At 45.1% G+C, this 16,232-nt stretch overlaps 1 pseudogene; it reads right to left on the reverse strand.

Annotated features, from left to right (window-relative positions):
- Positions 1 to 6,454: 6,454 nt before the first annotated feature.
- On the reverse strand, positions 6,455 to 8,616 carry LOC137656159 (uncharacterized; annotated as a pseudogene).
- Positions 8,617 to 16,232: the final 7,616 nt, after the last annotated feature.

Consider the following 16,232-nt stretch of genomic DNA (forward strand, 5'->3'; position numbering starts at 1 on the left):
AAAGAATTTCTTTGATAGTCTCGTACTGTTTTCAAAGATGAACTAACGTTTAGTTTTTAGTCTACGCAGTTGTTGACGTTCAGGACGTTCAACATGCGCTCTATCGTTACGATAGAGAGAGAGAGTGTTTCACGGTTTCACTTTGCAGTAAGAGTAAACCGATTCTGGCGTTTCGTTCATTCTTTCTTAGCTTAAATGGTTTAAATTCTAAATTAAAGGAACTTTTTATTTGGAAAACCTTTCAGTTTTTTCCTTTAGCAAATAACATGTTTTAACGATATATAATTGGGCTCTTCTCTCAGGTGCGAAATCAAGAGAGAAAGAGAGAGAGAGATAGAGACGGAGGGAGAGAGAGGAGAATAAACGTTTCGTTCAAGCTGGTAACGTTGTTCTCGTTTTTTACTCTCCTCCCTAGTCGCTGTAGGGGAAGAAGGTAAAACGTTTCTAGGGTTTTATTCTTGTTCCCAGGCTATGTGCGGTGAGAGATTGTAAACGTAGTTTATTTGATCTAGTGTTTAGTCTCTTTCCCAGCCACTGAATTCTTTATCTTTATATATGTTTTCTGTTGCATTGTACGACTGTTTTCGCAATTACTACCTTTTAATGAAGGATAGGATTGCGTGTTTCAGGTAGAAATCAGTTAAAGTTTCGATTTCAGTGAAATAAGTGCAAAACAGAAAATCAAAGTGATAAAGTGATATGCGCAAAGTGTTACAGTGTTGCGTCCGAGGGTTCGTCTGTTCGTGTCAGTCGTTCACCTAGTCCGGGACCTCTTACAAGCTCCCAAGCCCAGGGGAGAAGTAATCTCGAACGACTTATGGGTTCCACAGGCCTTGATCAACGAACAGACGTTTTTTCCCTCCGTGGTTTCGGGCGTATCTACCCAAGATCGCCCCACCCACACAAAGACGAGAGAGCCCATTTATTCCTCGTCTGCGGAAGAGGTTTCTCGTAAGAAACCATGGACCACATCTCGCAGCTTTTTAAGTGCAAGTCGGTCCCTTCCGCGCAAGTCCATCGGCCCAGGTGTAGCCACTGGGTCAGTTCGGACTCGCTGCAGTCATCCGACGACTGCACACCTCCCAAGAGAGGCAAGGTGGTACCGCAACAGGCAGTAACTCCGTCTGTTGCCGCACCAGCTGTTTTAGACCCAGTCACAACGGACAGTAGCTCCGTCTGTTGCCGCTTTTGTAGACCCTAAGTGGTCTTTACTGCAGTCTATGCAGACTCAGTTAGCTGCGGTTTTGCAGGAGTTTCATGCGGAGAAGGTTGACACTGCTCCCGTTAGCCTACAACCTGCCACGGTTGTGCGCCCAGCTCACGCTGAGGCTGCCTGCTCCCACACTCCGGCTGCGGAGAGCTCCACCACCGATGCGCAGTCGACCCTGCCAGACGCATGTTAACGTTAGCCGACGTGCGGCACCCTCCGTTGACATGCGTGAGCTACCGCATCAGCAGTGGGAAGGTGGAGTCAAGCTGCCGTGTTTTGACGCGATGCGTTAGTTTCCGCAACCCACGGCAGTCCCCACCACGCACCACCACTCCGCTTTGGTTGTTGCCTGCTCCCACACTCTGACTGCGGAGAAGGTTGACGATGCACCCGTTTGCCTACAACCTGCCACGGTTGTGCGCCCAGCAGACGCTGCGGCTGCCTGCTCCCACACTCTTGTTGTGAGAGCTCCTCCACCCATGCGCAGTCGACCCTGCCAGACGCATGCTGACTCCCACAGACACACGGAGCACTCCGTTGCCGTGCGTGAGCTACCACAAGCTGCCGTGTTTTGACACGGTGTGTCAGCCTCCGCAACCCACTGTGGTTACCGCCACTCGCCCGCAGCAGACTAGTCAGTCAGGAGTTGAGGCTTCCCCACACAGCTTTGGTTGTTGCCAGCTCACAGACTGTCAAGTAGTTACATGACGTTGCCTTCTGGTCTGCTACTAATGCACCAGTGCTGTATGTCCTCACGCACCTGTTGTGGTTGACAGTTCAGTTTTTTGACAGTTCACAGACTGTCAGGCAGTTACATAACGTTGCCTTCTGGTCTGCTGCTAATGCACCAGTGCTGTATGTCCTCACGCACATGTTGTGGTTGACAGTTCACAGACTGTCAAGCAGTTACATAACGTTGCCTTCTGGTCTGCTGCTTATGCACCAGTGAGACCCTCACTGAGATAACCTAGCTTTTCTCGGACATGGTTCCTGTAGATGAGAAAGTGCTGTTCTCCCTCCTACTGATATTCCTTTGAGGACTCTGTCATTTGGAAAGGAGCCTTAAGCTGCTTAGCCTCCTATGGACTTTAATTAAAGCATAACAAGGCTTCCAGGGATGGTAAATGGTTCCGCTTCAGTCGCTAACCCCGTCTGTTGCCACACCTGCTCCCGTAGACCCTAATGGGCTTTGCTGCAAGACATGCAGTCCAAGCTTGTGTCCTTGATAGAGGATTTTTTACGGAGAAGAACCTTCTGGCCAACAACCTTCCTACCGGTTGGTTGTGCGCCCTGTTGACACTGAGGTATCCTACTCGCGTCCGCCAGTTGAGGTGGTTCCTCCACCTATGCGACCCAGTGTGGGTTGCCAGTCGCACGTTGACGTTAAGCGACTCTCGGAGGTGGTTGTGGACGTTCAGTGTGTCACTAGGAAGACGTTCAACAACCAGCAGAGGTGACTTGTTGTGACGCAGTGCGGCAACCTCAGCAACCCGGTAGGGGGTTGACTGCACAACCCAGACAGTCTAGACAGTTTCGGGTTGACGCTGTACTTCCTCGCGTCCCCATGGTTGACTGTTCAGACTGTGCAGCAGTACCATGATATTGTGTCCGGCTCCGTCACGCATCCACCAGTGCGACCGGATTCAGCGAGTCAGACGTTGCCCACTCCGTTGCCGTTTCCTCATCAGTTTTGGATGAGGAACCCTCTGATGAGGACGTTGCTGAACAAGACGATCAACCCCCAGCCCTGCTATCCATCCAGAAGATGCTGAAGAAGGAACGCTGCCCTGTCAGGCTGTGGATGAGTCTGGTTAGGACACTGTCATCCGTGGTTCAATTTGTGTCACTTGGAAGACTACACCTCCGTCCTCTTCTGTATCATCTAGCTTTTCACTGGAAAAGGACAGACGCTAGAAGCGGTCTCGATCCCGGTTTCCGGAAAGATAAAGTCTGGTCTGACTTGGTGAAAGGACTTTATCAACCTTTGAAAGGGTCTTCCCCTGACTGTTCAGACTCCCAACCCCGTTCTCTTCTCGGACGCATCGGACGTAGGCTGGGGTGCGACATTAGGTGGTAGGGAATGCTCGGGATTATGGAACTAGAGTCAAAGGACAATGCATTTCAACTGCAAGAAGCTACTGGCAGTACGTCTGACCTGGAAAAGCTTCAGGTCTCTCCTTCAAGGCAAAGTGGTGGAGGTGAACACGGACAACACCCTGCTTTGACGTACATCTCCAAGCAAGGAGGGACCTACTCTCTGACATGGTACGAGTTCGCAAGAGACCTCCTCACCTGGTCAACAGGTCTAGACTTTTCACTAGTAACGAGGTTCATCCAAGGCAACTTGAATGTCATAGCAGATTGTCTCAGTAGGAAGGGACAAATAATTCCAACAGATTGGACCCTCCACAAGGATGTATGCAAGAGACTTTGGGCCACCTGGGGCCAGCCAACCATAGATCTCTTCGCAACCTCGATGACCAAGAGGCTCCCAATAGTTGGCTCACCTATCCCGGACCCAGCAGTAGTTCATATAGATGCCTTTCTACTAGATTGGTCACATCTAGATCTATATGCATTCCCTCCGTTCAAGATTGTCAACAAGGTACTGCAGAAGTTCGCCTCTCACGAAGGGACAAAGTTGACGCTAGTTGCTTCCCTCTGGCCCGCGAGATAATAACTCACCGAGGTACTTCGATGGCTAGTAGACGTTCCCAGAACACTTCCCCTAAGGGTGGACCTGCTACGTCAGCCACGCGTAAAGAAGGTACTCCAAGGCCTCCACGCTCTTCGTCTGACTGCCTTCAGACTATCGAAAGACTCTCGAGAGCTAGAGGTTTTTCGAAGGAGGCAACCAGAGCGTTTGCTAGAGCAAGGAGAACATCCACCCTTAGAATCTACCAATCGAAGTGGGAAATCTTCCGAAACTGGTGCAAGTCAGTATCCGTATCCTCGACCAGTACCTCTGTAACTCAATTGCTGACTTTCTCTTATATCTGAGGAAAGAACGATCTCTTTCAGCTCCCACTATCAAGGGTTACAGAAGCATGTTGGCATCAGTCTTCCGTCACAGAGGCTTAGATCTTTCCAACAATAAAGATCTACAAGACCTCCTTAAGTCTTTTGAGACCACGAAGGAGCGTCGTTTGGTTACACCTGGTTGGAATTTAGACGTGGTTCTAAGATTCCTTATGTCAGACAGGTTCGAACCGCTTCAATCAGCCTCCCTGAAAGATCTCACCTTTAAGACTCTTTTCCTGTTATGCTTAACCACAGCTAAAAGAGTCAGTGAGATTCATGCCTTCAGCAAGAACATCGGATTCTCATCCGAAACGGCTACATGTTCTACAACTTGGTTTTCTAGCCAAACACGAGCTGCCTTCTCGGCCTTGACCAATATCGTTCGATATTCCAAACTTATCGTATGGTTGGAAATGAACTAGAAAGAGTATTATGTCCTGTAAGAGCTCTTAAGTTCTATTTTAAAAACCTTTACGAGGCCCGTCTGAAGCTTTATGGTGTTCAGTTAAGAATCCATCTTTGCCTATGTCAGAGAATTCTTTATCCTATTTTATCAGACTGTTAATACGAGAAGCTCATTCCCATCTGAATGAGGAAGACCAAGCTTGGCTGAAGGTAAGGACACACGAAGTTAGAGCTGTCGCAACTTCCGTGGCCTTTAACCAAAATAGATCTCTGCAAAGTATATTCGACGCAACCTATTGGAAAAGCAAATCGGTGTTCGCGTCTTTTATCTTAAGAATGTCCAGTCTCTTTACGAGAACTGCTACACTCTGGGACCATTTGTAGCAACGAGTGCAGTAGTGGTGAGGGCTCCACCACTACAATTCCCTAATTCCATAACCTTTTTAATCTTTCTCTTGAAATGTTTTATTAATATTTTTGGGTTGTCCGGAAGGCTAAGAAGCCTTTCGCATCCTACTTGATTTGGCGGGTGGTCAAAGTCATTTCTTGAGAAGCGCCTAGATTAGAGGTTTTGATGAGGACCTTTAGTATGGGTTGCAACCCTTCATACTTCAGCTCCTAGGAGTCGCTCAGCATCCTATGAGGATCGCGAGGCTCAGTAAGGAAGACGTACTTAAAAAGGCAGAGTAATTGTTCAAGTCGACTTCCTTACCAGGTACTTATTTATTTTATGCTTGTTATTTTGAATAACTGCTAAAATGAAATACGGAATACTTAGCTCATAATAATGTCAACATGTAATGCTGGTCTCTACCCACCCCCCTTGGTGTGAATCAGCTATATGATCATCGGGTAAGTTTAATATTGAAAAATGTTATTTTCATTAGTAAAATAAATTTTTGAATATACTTACCCGATGATCATAAATTAAAGGACCCACCCTTCCTCCCCAATAGAGACCCAGTGGACAGAGGAGAAAATTGGTTCTATGTTGACATCGAGTACTTGAGTACCTACTTGACAGATGGCGCTGTTGATGTACACCCCCACCTGTATAGCGATCGCTGGCGTATTCCGCCCGTAGGTTTTTCTGTCGGGCAGCAGAGCTGACAGCTATATGATCATCGGGTAAGTATATTCAAAAATTTATTTTACTAATGAAAATAACATATTTGCAAAATAACTGTCATACATGTGTTTCTGTGTGCCGAAAGCAGGTATGACAGTCGGTTGCCAGTCACTACGGCCCTCAACCAGTACGGCCCCAGTCACTTCGCCCTTTGACCCCAGTCACTACAGCACCCACCCCTAGTCACTACGGCACCCACCCCTAGTCACTTCGGCCAACTCCGACCAAACACCCTTGTCACTTCGGCCGTCATTAGAAAGTATTTTTTGATGAAAATTGGTATTCATTGGTGACATTGCATTAATATAAAATGAAAGAATTTATAATATATATATATATATATATATATATATATATATATATATATATATGTATATGTATATGTATATGTAATATATATATATATATATATATATATATATATATATATATATATATATATATAAATATTGTATGTATTATTTTTTCATTATAAGGTTAAACTGAAAAACATGTTGATAGAAAGAAAAATATATTTCATTGGAAAATAGCAATACAACCAGAATGTATGGTTCATACAAACTGTACAAATTGTAGTCGCGCTAAGGAAATCTGATATACAGTATACATATATTTAGTTTTAAAACTTATAATCTAAAATCTAATATATAGTATGTTTAAAACTTAAGATATAATATATAAAACAGCAATTATTTGGAAGGTCCATTTGTACATAATTTAGAACATGCATTTAAGAGGTGATTGGTGGTAATTTCATGGTCTTCATACCGTTTCCATAAGGCAAATATTTTGCCTTGCACTGTTCTAAACTGACGGCGCTGGCGACATGTGTGTTTACCATCCTTGACAAGACGGACCTCTACAGTTACATTTTCGGCTTCTTTGTACAATAATGGTACCAAAACATAAAATGGAATATGAGAGCTGCCTGCCATACCATTCAACTTTCTGTGGTATCCTTCTACGTCATTGTTGGTACAGATACTCTGGCCGAATACAGTCTAGTTACTTGGCGCCCAGAATCCACTGATCCAAGTTTCTTTAATATAATCCGTTGAATTGTTAAGTGGTCCAGGAGGCACTCGTAACTCAAGCTGTTCAAATGTTGGTTTTATGTGTTCCTCAGGGAGGAATGGAAGTGCCATGAGCTGCCTTATAAAATCCTTAGTTGGGCGATGATTCATGTATGGTGCAGCCAGTCCTATTTCTTGGATTTTTCTCCAAATGGCTTGATTCCAATGGAACGAGCATCCTTGCAACTTTATCATTGGGAGTAATGTCCTAACAGCCGACCATAGAGCAATTTCAAAATCTAAAACCAATTTCTCTACTTTACATTCCTGTAGTAAGTCTAAAATAATCTTAAAAACTTTCTTATAATCTTTCTTTCTCTTCCCCGACATGAGGGTAAATACTAAAGGTACTTGTTTTATATTTCCTTCTATTCCTTTCACGAATGCATGGATGCCAAATAATTGATAGAATGGCTTGCGCACTACACAAAACGTAGCATCCACGTACCACGTCCCTGCATTCTTCAGTAAAGCAAGTTGTTCAGAAGTAGCGAATATTAAGTGTCTGCCACCAGTTATAGCAATATCCTTCTGAAGGAACTTTTGGAATGTAATTGTCATCCAATTCAAAGTTCAAATTATCTGGTTCATCAGGTCTGTCACTCTGTCTAAGACGATTTAGAGACCGTGCTATGTTAACTGTATTTAAACAGACTGCATCATCCCCTTCTGTGGCAGATATAGCACGATCCACTAAAGAAAAAGCTGATGAAAAAATGTTAACCTTCTCTTTGACTAAGGGCTTTCCAGTAGCAATGACTTCAGCCGTGAAAACAGCACCTTGTTGGGGTTGGTGAACATGATGATGAGATCCTCCGGTGAAAATTGAGCCATTCTGAAGGACAGTAGCAGGATATGTTAGCGTCTTGTTTCTCACACTACACCGCCAAGTTACTTTACCAGTTGGATTTTTCTTCTTCCCTGTGGCCTTCTGGTTATAGGTATAACCAAAGGAATCTACAAGGAGGGTATTTCCTCCTCTGGTAGCACCTTCAATGATTTTATAAGAGGCTTTTAATTCATCCCCTATGCCAGGAACTTCATGAATAGTGTCATCAGGTAGAATATTTTCTTCATATTCCTCTGGCAGTGCTGGTCGGGTGCTGATGTTCGGGATAGATCCTACCACCTCAAAAACTCCCCCTTCCTCCTCCTCCAAGAGATCTGTACAACATCAGTAACATCCCTAAGAACATCAGTAACATCCCTAACAACATCAGTAATATCACTAATAACATCAATACCATCCCTAACAACATCAGTAATATCACAAACATATCAATAAGAAAAAACTCACCTTCATTATCTACTAGTCGGGTGTTAATGTCATCAAGAGGTAAAGCTTCCAAAGGTGTGCTTTCAGCCATATGGACGATGTTTTGATAAACTTCCCCCTCCTCCTCCTCCAACAGATCTGTACATCAATAACATCGATACCATCTTTAAGAACATCAGTAACATATAATAATGATAATGATAATAATAACGATAATAATATCAATATCAATGAGAAAAAAACTCGCCTTCATTATCTACTAGTCGGGTGCTAATGTCATCAAGAGGAAAAGCTTCCAAAATTTGCCTTCTATTTCTGAACATTTGTTGCAGATCCAGTGCATGTGTAGCTCCTCTTTCACCATGGAACGATAATCCTGGTAGGAAATCCCTGTGTTACACTTCCTGTGTTGCCAGCATTCACAGTTATTGCACTGAATGGCATGCTGACGAGGCCAAACTTCATTCGCGCATACAACACGGGTATATTCCATTATGGAGAATAACAGAAATTGATATTCATGACTTATAGGGTTGATTTTGAAGCTTCATTTTAATGAGTCCCAGCGAACGTTGTACGAACATATAAGTAGCTAGTCGGCTGTGAGAAGGCCATTAGTCAACAGGACTTATAGAATTAAGTGGTTTTTATTTTCTTGTATTTCCTAATAATTTTTTTGAAAATATCTATTTGCTAGTTTATTCGTTTATTGTCTGTTTCCCATATTCGTTATTGTTTTTTTTATTTGATTGGTATTTTTTTAATTAATTATTTTGCGTGTTTCTCTGTGCGCTTTTATCTCTCTCTCTCCTCTCTCTCTCTCTCTCTCTCTCTCTCTCTCTCTCTCTCTCTCTCTCTCTCTCTCTCTCTCAAAGATAAACTAATAAATGAAATAATAATGGAGAGAAATTGACATGTGCTCGCTCTCTCTCTCTCTCTCTCTCTCTCTCTCTCTCTCTCTCTCTCTCTCTCTCTCTCTCTCTCTCTCTCTCTCTCTCTCTCTCTCTCTCTCTCTCTCTCTCAAGAAAGCAAAGGACAAGAGAGAGAGAGAGAGAGAGAGAGAGAGAGAGAGAGAGAGTAGGGTTGGCGGTGAGAGAGGCCGTAGTGGATGAGGGCCGTAGTGACTGGTTCCCTGACAGTCCTTTTCAAAACGTTCCACTGCGATTCTATAAAGTTAGTGTGTACACTGCGATCGTCCGGGCTCACAAAGTTAATGCTATGATTAACTGTGTGATGCTGAAAAAATAGATTCTCTATATTATTATAAGCCTTCCAACAATCCAAAATAATAGTAGTTTCGGGATGGACAAATTCTAATAATATAGGAATCAACGTCTTAGCCGAACGTTCATCGACAACCTTGAAAAATGTCTCACGTGTTTCCCGATCAATCCCTCGAAACACCCAAGCACCGTCGACCGTACTACCCCGGTTATACTTCTGTTTGCCAAACTTGCTCATCTATCTCCACCACGTGACCAGGTCCGCCAATCTTCTTACTGTCGATCAAAAGAATATCGACACACATCCCGGCAAAAGTTGTACCAATCCACGACAGTATGCGAGGCAAACTTTTTATACGTCTGGCGAATGCTGTATTGGGGAAATTTATAAACAAAACCACAGATGAGGATAAAAATGTCCCTGCACAACAACTGGGATTTAAAAAAAAAAAAAACTGCCTCGTTTCAAACTAATCTTTTTCCGGCAATTGGGATAATTACACCGCCAAAAGTACGTGTTTTCACCGCTTCTTGATTTGCCGTCATTCTTCTTAGTGACTTCGCTGATATTGCAAGTAGAACACACACCGGAAAAATCACCTAACAGGCCTTTAAAATACAAATAATCACTGAAATTTTTAGTGGCCATGAAACTGAACACTTGAAAAAAAGTAGGGTCGTTAATTTGGGCGAAATTAATGATATCTTCAGAAACACAAGATGTAGCACCGGACGCCATGGTGTCTGCACTAGAAAGAACGAGCGTGCTTCATGTGAGGTATGGTATGATAGAGATTTTTTAATTCTGATTGGGCAAAAAAAGGCCCGTAGGCTAATCCGCAGGTCAAGTGGGGTCTCATTGGGTAGTTTCAAAAGTACCGCAGCCGCGATTAGTTCGGTAATTTGTCACTACAGCAGTGCTATCGCTATCGTAACGCCATCTACAGCTAGTTTTTTTTAACTATGGGAGCGAGAAGATTCGTGGCCGGAGTAAGAACTCGAGCCACATTTAAATTTTCAGGTAATTTAGGGTTTTCGGCAAAAAACATAAAAGTGTGCGTTTAAGCACATATTTAAGATCCATAGACCATTTCCAAACGTTTTTATTCTATACAAGATAACAGTGGTAGCGATAATAAACAAATTAGGATGCTTGGCTGTAGCGCTGCAAACTACCCTAATCACTTATGTTGAAATGTTTAAATATAAGCAATTGTTCAACGGTGCCACTTCACTCACGTATGTACTGCGAATGATAACATTAGCAACGTTACCAATGATACACAGTGTTACCAACGTTGGGCGAGATTGTTCCCTTTGCAAATGCTACGGTAATATTACCGGTTACGCAATATATAAAAAGTACAAAAAGGGTACAGAACCTAACTAACCCACCTAACCTAACTTAGTAGTTGACAGGTCACAAACCTCAGGTATTTACTGAGAACGGTAAAATTAACGGTAAATTTTTAGATTAAAACAATAGTTTTTTAGGCAAAAAAAAATCGGAACATGATGTTATTATAGGTGTTTGGAAGGTTTCTGATGATCTGGAATGTCGCAAAAAGACCGGTTTTTTGAGCTATTTTACCTCTAATTCCAAACACCCCAAAAAGGCACTAAATTCACGAAAAAAAGGAAACCACGAGCAACACGGGTAAAGGGCATTTTTAACGTGCAAACCCCCCCCCCCCACTGTAAATGATGACAAATGGTGCTTTTTCGTTATGGGATTACAGATTCTTCCAACTACCCAAAAAAAAGACAAGTTCACGAAGACAATCGTAATGTCGAGAAAACACGAAAAAAGGGCATTCTTCCACAAACCCCCCCCCTCCCCCCAGAATGTCCCCTTGCGACCCCTTACATTGCTGTATTCTCATTCCCAAATAACTTAACAAGGGGGGGGGTACCGCCCTCCTCCCCCCCCCCCCAAGACTACTGTATTCTTAACCCGTACACAAATCTGTATCATACATACAAACACCCCTATTCTTTCTTATGATCATATAAAATCATTAATTAAACATGGGAACGAATTGTAAAGATTTAACTTACCGTAAATTGACTAAGAATCGTGGGTCGGCAACGGTAGGATTGATGGTGGTAGGAAAAGGGTCTGTAATAGAGTACAGTATAAGAATTAGTGAACAGTTCTCACGCATTAAATGTTTAACATGTTATTTTCATTAGTAAAATAAATTTTTGAATATACTTACCCGATGATCATGTAGCTGTCAACTCCGTTGCCCGACAGAAATCTACGGTCGGGATACGCCAGCGATCGCTATACAGGTGGGGGTGTACTCACCAGCGCCATCTGTGGTCAGGTACTCCAGTACTTCTTGTCAACAAGACCTCAATTTTCTCCTCGGTCCACTGGTTCTCTATGGGGAGGAAGGGTGGGTCCATTAAATCATGATCATCGGGTAAGTATATTCAAAAATTTATTTTACTAATGAAAATAACATTTTTCAATATTAATCTTACCCGATGATCATGTAGCTGATTCACACCCAGGGAGGTGGGTGGAAACCAGTATATATGTTAACAAAGAAGCTAAGTATCCCGTACTTCATTTTTATTAGTTATTCAAAATAACAAATAAAATAGATAAGTACCTGGTAAGGAAGTCGGCTTGAACCATTATTCTGCCTTTAATAAGTACGTCTTCCTTACTGAGCGCAGCGGTCCTCTTAGGATGCTGAACGACTCTTAGGTGCTGAAGTATAAAGGGCTGCAACCCATACTAAAGGACCTCATCACAACCTCTAACCTAGGCGCTTCTCAAGAAAGAATTGACCACCCGCCAAATCAACTAGGATGCGGAAGGCTTCTTAGCCGACCGTACAACCCAAAAACAACAATAAAAGTATTCAAGAGAAAGGTTAAAAAGGTTATGGGATTATGGGAATGTAGTGGCTGAGCCCTCACCTACTACTGCACTTGCTGCTACGAATGGTCCCAGGGTGTAGCAGTTCTCGTAAAGAGACTGGACATCTTTGAGATAGAATGATGCAAACACTGACTTGCTTCTCCAATAGGTTGCATCCATAACACTCTGCAGAGAACGGTTCTGTTTGAAGGCCACTGAAGTAGCCACAGCTCTCACTTCATGTGTCCTTACCTTCAGCAAAGCAAGGTCTTCTTCCTTCATATGAGAATGAGCTTCTCTAATCAGAAGCCTGATGTAGTAAGAAACTGCGTTCTTAGACATTGGTAGTGAAGGTTTCTTAACAGCACACCATAAGGCTTCCGATTGTCCTCGTAAGGGTTTTGACCTTTTAAGATAGTACCTAAGAGCTCTGACAGGGCAAAGTACTCTCTCCCGCTCGTTACCCACCATGTTGGATAGGCTAGGGATCTCGAACGATTTAGGCCAAGGACGTGAAGGCATATCGTTTTTAGCCAAAAAACCGAGCTGCAAGGAACATGTAGCCGTTTCAGATGTGAAACCTATGTTCCTGCTGAAGGCGTGGATCTCACTTACTCTTTTGGCTGTTGCAAGGCATACGAGGAAAAGTCTTTAAAGTGAGGTCCTTGAAAGAGGCTGACTGGAGAGGTTCAAATCTTGATGACATAAGGAACCTTAGGACCACGTCTAGATTCCAGCCTGGAGTGGACAACCGGCGTTCCTTAGAGGTCTCAAAAGACCTAAGGATGTCCTGTAGATCTTTGTTGGAGGAAAGATCCAAGCCTCTGTGGCGGAAAACCGCTGCCAACATACTTTTGTAACCCTTGATCGTAGGAGCTGATAGGGATCTAACGTTCCTTAGGTGTAACAGGAAGTCAGCAATCTGGGTTACAGTGGTACTGGTTGAGGAGACTGCATTGGCCTTGCACCAACTTCGGAAGACTTCCCATTTAGATTGATAAACTCTGCGAGTAGACGTCCTCCTTGCTCTGGCAATCGCTCTGGCTGCCTCCTTCGAAAAGCCTCTAGCTCTTGAGAGTCTTTCGATAGTCTGAAGGCAGTCAGACAAAGAGCGTGGAGGCTTGGGTGTACCTTCTTTACGTGAGGTTGACGCAGAAGGTCCACTCTTAGAGGGAGAGTCCTGGGAACGTCGACCAGCCATTGCAGTACCTCTGTGAACCATTCTCTTGCGGGCCAGAGGGGAGCAACCAACGTCAGCCGTGTCCCTTTGTGAGAGGCGAATTTCTGAAGAACCCTGTTGATGATCTTGAACGGCGGGAATGCATACAGGTCGAGATGGGACCAATCCAGCAGAAAGGCATCCACGTGAACTGCTGCCGGGTCTGGAATCGGAGAACAGTACAATGGGAGCCTCTTGGTCATCGAGGTAGCGAACAGATCTATGGTTGGCTGACCCCACAGGGCCCAAAGTCTGCTGCAAACGTTCTTGTGAAGGGTCCACTCTGTGGGGATGACTTGACCCTTCCGGCTGAGGCGATCTGCCATGACATTCATATCGCCCTGAATGAACCTCGTTACCAGCGTGAGCTTTCGACCTTTTGACCAAATGAGGAGGTCCCTTGCGATCTCGAACAACTTCCTCGAATGAGTCCCTCCCTGCTTGGAGATGTACGCCAAGGCTGTGGTGTTGTCGGAGTTCACCTCCACCACCTTGTTTAGCTGGAGGGACTTGAAGTTCATTAAGGCCAGATGAACCGCCAACAACTCCTTGCAATTGATGTGAAGCGTCCTTTGTTCCTGATTCCATATCCCCGAGCATTCCTGTCCGTCCAATGTCGCGCCCCAGCCCGAGTCTGATGCGTCCGAGAAGAGACGATGGTCTGGGGTCTGAACAGCCAACGAAAGACCTTCCTTGAGAAGAATGCTGTTCTTCCACCACGTTAGAGTAGACCTCATCTCTTTGGAAACAGGAACTGAGACCGTCTCTAGCGTCATGTCCTTGTTCCAGTGAGCTGCCAGATGGTACTGAAGGGGGCGGAGGTGGAGTCTCCCTAACTCGATGAACAGGGCTAGCGATGAAAGAGTCCCTGTTAGACTCATCCACTGCCTCACCGAGCATCGGTTCCTTCTCAGCATGCTCAGGATGCACTCTAAGGCTTGGTTGATCCTTGGGGCCGACGGAAAAGCCCGAAAAGCTCGACTCTGAATCTCCATACCCAGGTAAACGATGGTCTGGGATGGAACGAGCTGGGACTTCTCTATATTGACCAGGAGGCCCAGTTCCTTGGTCAGATCCATAGTCCATCTGAGACTCTCCAGACAGCGACGACTTGTGGGAGCTCTTAAAAGCCAGTCGTCTAAATAAAGGGAGGCTCTGATGTCTGCCAAGTGAAGGAATTTCGCAATATTCCTCATCAGTCGCGTAAACACAAGAGGTGCCGTGCTTAGGCCAAAGCACAGGGCTTGGAACTGGTACACAACCTTTCCAAAGACGAATCTCAGAAAAGGTTGGGAGTCTGGATGGATGGGAACGTGAAAGTATGCGTCTTTCAGGTCTAACGAGACCATCCAGTCCTCCTGCCTGACCGCTGCTAGGACCGACTTCGTCGTCTCCATTGTGAACGTCTGCTTGGTGACATAAGCATTGAGCGCACTGACGTCCAGCACCGGTCTCCAACCTCCTGTCTTCTTGGCCACCAGGAAGAGACGGTTGTAAAAGCCCGGGGATTGATGGTCCCGAACTATCACCACTGCCTCCTTCTGTAGCAAGAGCGACACCTCTTGTTGTAACGCTAGCCCCTTGTCCTTCTCCTTGTAGTTGGGAGAGAGGTTGATGGGAGATGTAGTTAGAGGGGGATTGCGGCAGAACGGAATTCTGTATCCCTCCCTCAGCCACTTCACAGACTGAGCGTCTGCACCTCTGCTCTCCCAAGCTTGCCAGAAGTCTTGAGTCTGGCTCCTACAGCTGTCTGGAGAGGAAGGCAGTCAAAGCTTGCCTCTTGTGGACTTGGCACCCTTCTTGGACTTGCCACGGTGACTGTCTGCACGGGTACTTCCTCTGCTGGAGGCTCTGCCACGAAAGGGCGGAATGAACCTGGAAGCAGGTGTATCAGCTACAGGGGTGCGGTAGGGTCTAGGCACGGAAGGTAAGGTTTTAGCCTTACGTGCTGAAGAAGCCATGAGGTCATGCGTATCTTTCTGGATAAGAGCAGCAGCCATCCCCTTAATTAACTCCTCCGGAAACAGGCACTTGGAAAGAGGAGCAAACAACAACTCTGACCTCTGGCAAGGGGTGATACCAGCAGATAAGGAGGAGCATAGATGTTCCCTTTTCTTGAGGACTCCTGATACAAAAATAGCCGCAAGCTCGCCAGAACCATCACGAATTGCTTTGTCCATACTGGACATGATCAGCATGGCCGAGTCCTTGTCAGAAGGAGCAGTCTTCCTGCTTAAGGCTCCCAGACACCAATCGAGGAAGTTGAAAATCTCGAAGGCACGAAAGACTCCCTTCAACAAGTGGTCCAGATCTGAAAAGGACCAGCAGACCTTCGAACGTCTCATAGCCGACCTGCGGGGAGAGTTAACCAAACTTGAGAAGTCGGCCTGGGCAGAGGCAGGAACCCCCAAGCCAGGTTCCTCTCCCGTGGCATACCAGACGCCCGACTTAGAAGCCAGCTTGGGAGGAGGAAACACAAAAGAGGTCCTTCCCAGTTGCTGCTTGGACTGCAACCAATCCCCCATAACCCTCAAAGCTCTCCTTGATGATCTGGCGAGGACAAGCTTGGTGTAGGCAGACGTTGTAGACTGCATGCCCAGAGCAAACTCGGAGGGAGGAGAACGAGGGGTTGCAGACACGAAGTGTTCAGGGTACAACTCTCTGAACAGAGCCAGGACTTTGCGAAAGTCTAAGGAAGGCGGCGAAGACTTGTGTCCTTCAACATCAGAGTGAGGATCATCTAGATGAGCAGCTTCATCCTCAGAAACCTCATCGCCCGACAGTTGAGTAGCGAGAGGCAA

Source organism: Palaemon carinicauda, chromosome 17 (assembly GCF_036898095.1).
Source record: "Palaemon carinicauda isolate YSFRI2023 chromosome 17, ASM3689809v2, whole genome shotgun sequence".
NCBI classification, from domain to species: Eukaryota; Metazoa; Arthropoda; class Malacostraca; order Decapoda; family Palaemonidae; genus Palaemon; species Palaemon carinicauda.